Below are 5,717 nucleotides of genomic sequence, written 5' to 3'. Positions count from 1 at the left end.
TTCCGTATTAAGCATCGTTCATCTTTTTTAGAATTTTATGCTGAAATCTTGTGTCTGACCCAACACCTGCCTGGTTGAACCTTTCCCCAGCCAACCTCTTCACACTGGTCTGAGCGGCCCCTTCAGGGCCTTCAGTGGGGTGTTGGGCCGCTCCTGCCTTCTCTCTTCTCCTCGCTGTGCTTCTATTTTAACCTGTTCATTCTCCTGCCTGGTTCCGGAAAAGGACCCCTGCCCCCCAGCCCAGCCTAGGAGCCTTTTCGTCTCCCTTCTGAGCGCTTCACTATTTCTGATCCTGTTGTCCACCCGCTCCTTCTTCTTCTTTCTTTTTTAAAACATATTTTTATTGATTTCAGAGAGGAAGGGAGAGGGAGAGAGAGATAGGAACATCAATGATGAGAGAGGATCATTGATTGGCTGCTTTCTGCACGCCCCCAACTGGGGATCGAGCCCGAAACCTGGGCATGTGCCCTGCTGGGAACTGAACTGTGATCTCATGGTTCATAGGTCAACGATCAACTCTGAGCCACGCCGGCTGGGCCACCCGCTCCTTCTTGAAACCCTGTTCCCTCGGCTTCCGTGCCTCCTCCTATCTCACCTCCTTTTGCATTTTGGGGGGTCCTGCAAGTGTGTCCTCCATGATTTTCTTCTCCAGAGTTTTGTTTCTGACCCACTGTCTTGATGCCACAGAAGGGAATTAGGGGAGAACCAAATGTTTGGGTTTGGGCTACAAATGCCCAGGGTCCCTTCACTGGGGGCGTGGGGTCCAGTGGGGTCCAGGGGGAAAGGGAGGTAGTGATCAGTATGGGGCCGGGGCCGCAGCTGGGAGGTGGTCCTGGGGGAGGGGAGGCTGAGCCCATGGGATTCCAAGGAGGACCCTGAGCCTTGGGCAGCGCAGGAGATGGGTGCTGGAGGTGTTATTTGAATTTTAAAGGAGAAGGTTAGAGGACATGGAGACGCTTGGGTAAGGCAGGGAGAGATGGAGAAGAAGGGGAACGCATTTCCTCAGTTTCAGCTTCCCCGGAGCAGCAGTGAAAATTTCCAGTCATTGGAGGGCCCATTGTGTGGGCTTGGTCTTAGCAGAAGAAGGGTCGCTCTGAAAGGCTGCTGAGATCTATGTCATAGCCTGGGGGCTGGGGTGGGGGGGAGGGAGGGGGTACTAGACACCACACCCACAGTGACAGCTCTCAGTCCAGTTCATGCTCCTGCGAAGGTTGGAGATGCGGGTGCAGAGCCCTCAAGCCACTCAGATGCTTCTTTCTCGGGCCCTCCCTGTCCAGGCCACGCAGTTCAAACCCCTGACTCCCCACCAGACCCTCGGCCCTGCAGTCTTTCCTTCTCACGCTGAACTGAGTGCAGGCTGCGCTCTCGCATCTTCAACACCAAGTTCCTTACGGACTTCAAGGGGAGCTCGTGCCTGCATTCCACGCAGTCTGCTCCCGGCTCCCTTCTCTGCCCAGGCAGGGCCATAGGATGCACCAGACCATCCAGGCCTTCCCCCTGCAACTCCCTCTGCCAGGAGTGGTTCCGGGGAGATTCTGCCTCCTCCCACTGTCCCCCAGACTCAGGAATGTAATCTGACCTCCTGGTTGTTGGCCCTTAGGCCTCAGAATGAAGTGCTCTCTGGGCCAATGTTCTGCTCCAGGTCCTTTGTCCCAGATGTTGAATTTTCTCGAGCCTGGTTGTGCTACTTTAACTGCAAAGTACAGAAGCAAACAAAACCAAAATCCAATAAACAGCCTTAACTTTCTGTTTCCTCCTCACTGAGTTGGGAGAGAGCCGCAGGGGGTCATTTCCTGGTCTGCTCCAGTGTTTTCTCCTCCATCCTCTACTACCAGGGGGCAGGGAGTGGGGGTGGGGGTGGGGAGGTGGGGAGTCGGGGTGGGGCGGGGGGGGGGGGGGTGAGGAGAGGGGGGCGGAGGAAGACCAGGCAAAGTGAATATGACCTTCAGGGTGAGGCCACTCTTGTCCCAGCAGGCTTTGCTCCAAGGGACACGGACAAGCAGAAGCAAACACAGACAGGATGAGCCTCTCCCACACTGCCCTCCAGGGATGGTGGCCTAGCCCTGCTGTACAGAACTGAGAAGAAAGCCTCAGATGGTGTAGAGGCACCTCCTCTTCTCTGAGTCTGACCTGGTCAGAGGAAGTCCACCTTCCTCATCTTCCCTGAGGTGGGCTTGATCTTCCATAGAGGTCAAGAGTCTTCAGACAAACCGACCCACTGACACTCCCACACAGGACGCCCACGCAGGACGGGGCAGGGCGGCGGTGCAGGGGAAAGGTGTTAGGAGAAGCGGCTGCAAAGCCCTTCATGGTGGCTGGTCCGAGAGCAGTCGGAGGACGGCCCTGCCAGCCCACAGAGGGCCCCTGGGCAAAGTCCAAGGGAGGTGCCCCTTTCTCAGGGTATGTACAGTTCCTTCCAGGGATGGCGGCCTGGTGAGCCATGTGGGTTGGATTTCGGCCACTGTGTGCCCCTCATCTGGATGCTGTAGGCAGGGTTCAACCTGCACAGCTGCACGGCCACCACAGAGACACAACACTAACCAGCAACAGGGTAGCCCCAACCCCTCCTTCCCTCTCCCAATGACTTCTGCATATTTCACAACTTCCCTCACATTGATGTTACTTCCCCATACAGAGAACCATGCAGCAGCTTCCACCACAGGGCTCCCCTGGGGAGTCATTCACAGTTCATCTCAGACATCCTCCAATCAGGCCACAGCTTTATATTAAAAAAAAAAAAAAAAAAAATATATATATATATATATATATATATATATATATATATATATTATTGATTTCAGAGAGGAAGGGAGAGGGAGAGAGAAATAGAAACATCAATGATGAGAGAATCATTGATCGGCTGCCTCCTGCACGCCCCACAGTGGGAATCAAGCCCTCAACTCAGGCATGTGTTATAGATCAACACTCACCCACTGAGCCACACAGGCTGGGCCATGGCTTTATCTTGTATCACCAGTAACTCTCCCTGGCCCAGCAATGACGTCATGCCCCGACTCCAGGCCACGTCTCTAGTCTCTAGGACTAGTTTGGGTACATGTCCTCATCATTTTTCCATCTGTCTAATGGGAACTCCAAGTGGTATGGGCATAACAATTCTGAAGCCTCTGATGTGTGTGTAGGATTGAGAACATGAGTAAATGTGTTGATGTTTCTGGGACCTGGAGTAACTGAGAGAAGGAAGGAAGATGGAAATATGTAATGGGGAAAGCAAGGCAGAACCTATGGACTGAACTGCCATGGGAAGTATTAGTGTAGACTCATGATCTGGGTACAATTTTTTTAATTGTTTATTTTTGGTAATACAGGTCAACTAATGAAAAAAATGAAATTCTTTGGAGGGTAAAATTTTGCTTAATTGGGGTTCAAAATGAGTATTCTTTATTATTAAAATAGATTATTAAAATAGATTGCAAATGTTCATCAATTAATACTGATCTGTGGTGAAATTGTACATATTTCATTCTTGAAGATGTCTTTTCTGATAGGTGCTGCCCAATGCTGCTATCAGTCTGCAAGCATATGATTTTAATTGTTCATGTTTACCACCTGGAAGAAATGTACTGCCTTGCATTAGACCCTCCTCTTTCGATGTTTATCTTTGAGCTGCCATGCCATTTGATGGCACATCGCTTCCAACTGGAGACTAGATGGATGCGCGTCAGGTGCACAGACTGACTCTGAGTTATGACAATCTCTACCGGCCTTGCACTGAGGTCTGCAAAACCCCGGGCCAGTAGTTTGAGCTCTGCACTTTTATTGTACCGGAAGTGTGGCCTGACATTTCTTGTGATTCAAGCATTAGTTGTCAAGTCACTTTAATGCCGTATCTGTTTCACACTTAAGTGCGATTTTTGCCTTGTTATCCTGGGTTGAGTTGATTAAGAAAAATAATCCATTTCACAGAAAAATCTAATATTCAGAGCCATTCAATGTCCTGCAAGGTAGATAAGGACAGTCCTTCTTGTTCAAAAAAAATGTCAATCCTGGCCTTGACCTCTAAATATCATCATAAAATGGCTTCCCAGTGCTAAGCCACCAGACTGCTGTATGGTGGGGTGAGTCCGGATATAAAATTTTTTAAAAATATATTTTATTGATTTTTTACAGAGAGGAAGGGAGAGGGACAGAGAGTTAGAAACATTGATGAGGGAGAAACATCGACCATCTGCCTCCTGCACACCCCCCACTGGGGATGTGCCTGCAACCAACATACATGCCCTTGACTGGAATCGAACCCAGGACCCTTCAGTCCATAGGCACTCTATCCACTGAGCCAAACCAGTCAGGGCAGGATATTAAATTTTTATTTCTGGAAAAAGAAATCCACAGAACTGATGGTGGTTAAGTCCATGAGAGCCAATGAAGTTCATGTTGATACTAGTGGTTTAATGCACACAATGAATTAACATACTTTCCACAAAGTACCACAAATGAAAAATCACACTTTAAATAAACACCTTCCATTTTCAAAAGCTTTGTAAATGTGTCCACCTAAGCCTTGTTCTGCTTAACACGTATTTTAACCACGATCAGTTGTAACAACATCTTTGCAGACTTCACTTTGGATTGTTCTGAATTGAGTATTTTCTCAATTTCTTAGAAAATATTTTTGCCTGTAGTTACTGCATGCAGAGTGTTTATGGAGGCTAATTCTTCACTCACTTCAAACTCACCATTGACTCAGTTGATAGCAGCTGTAACACCTGTTGACCCATCAAAAGCCAAAGGAAAACCCCTCAAAATCATTTGCATCATTTTTTAAAAACTGGCTATTGGTATTATTCCCAATGTCCTCAGCTCTTCAAGCAACTGTCATCAGTGGAAAGCTCACCAGACTTAAATGAGTTTTTCTTCTCTGGACACATTTTAAAAAATTGCTTCAGTCAAACATAATTCCATTAATTCAGCCTAGTTACATGGCTTTCCTTGCTTGGCCATTCAGAAACTTACTTTGCTTACAGACTGGTGCCATGCAAAAGGAGCCGGTAACAGAAGTGCTTGCAGTATGAGAATGAGACTATTTATATAACCTCTAAAACCATCGAAAACAACACCATGTTTGACTTATGAGTACCTGCGATAAAAACAAAAAAACCGTGAGGAGAGGGTGTGAGCAGGTCTGTGAGGTGCTGGCTAGTTGGTTCTCCAGCCCAGAGACACAGCATGTGGGCAGCTCCTACAGCAACTGCTGGGAAAGGCCTTGACCTGGCCCGGGAGGGGCCAGCCCTCCCATGTGCAGGCATTTGGTGGGGTCTGAGGCGAAGAGTGCTCTCCCTTGCGGGTGTGTTACTGGCCTTGCCAGCTGAGAACAAACAGCTTCTGATGGTCTTTCCTGACAGGATTGAGGGCGGGTGGGGGTGGGGGTGGAGGAGAAGAAAAAAGTTGACTGCACATCAGGTCCAGGGGTGAAATGCCGATTTGGCCCAGCAATGAAACCACAGCTGAAACGGCCCTGCAACTAAGTCCCCGCCTGGTTAAGTTCCCAGTGGCCCCTGGGCATTCTCCAAGACCCATCTGGCCCTGCACAAACCTACTCCGCCATTTGGGTGGGGTGCCCTCCTGCATCTTCCCAGTCCTTGCGGGAATTCCTCTGCACATGCAGTCTTGCTTGTTTAGCATTTTATCAGGAAGAGCAGTTCCAGTGGCTTCCAGTTGGCCTTTCCCCCCATGGCTGCCCTCACTCCACAGAGAATCAA

This window comes from Myotis yumanensis, unplaced genomic scaffold, assembly GCF_028538775.1.
Source record: "Myotis yumanensis isolate MYYU_CA2020_CCGP unplaced genomic scaffold, mMyoYum1.0.hap1 SCAF_14, whole genome shotgun sequence".
NCBI lineage: Eukaryota > Metazoa > Chordata > Mammalia > Chiroptera > Vespertilionidae > Myotis > Myotis yumanensis.
Note: the sequence above shows the minus strand (reverse complement) of the source record.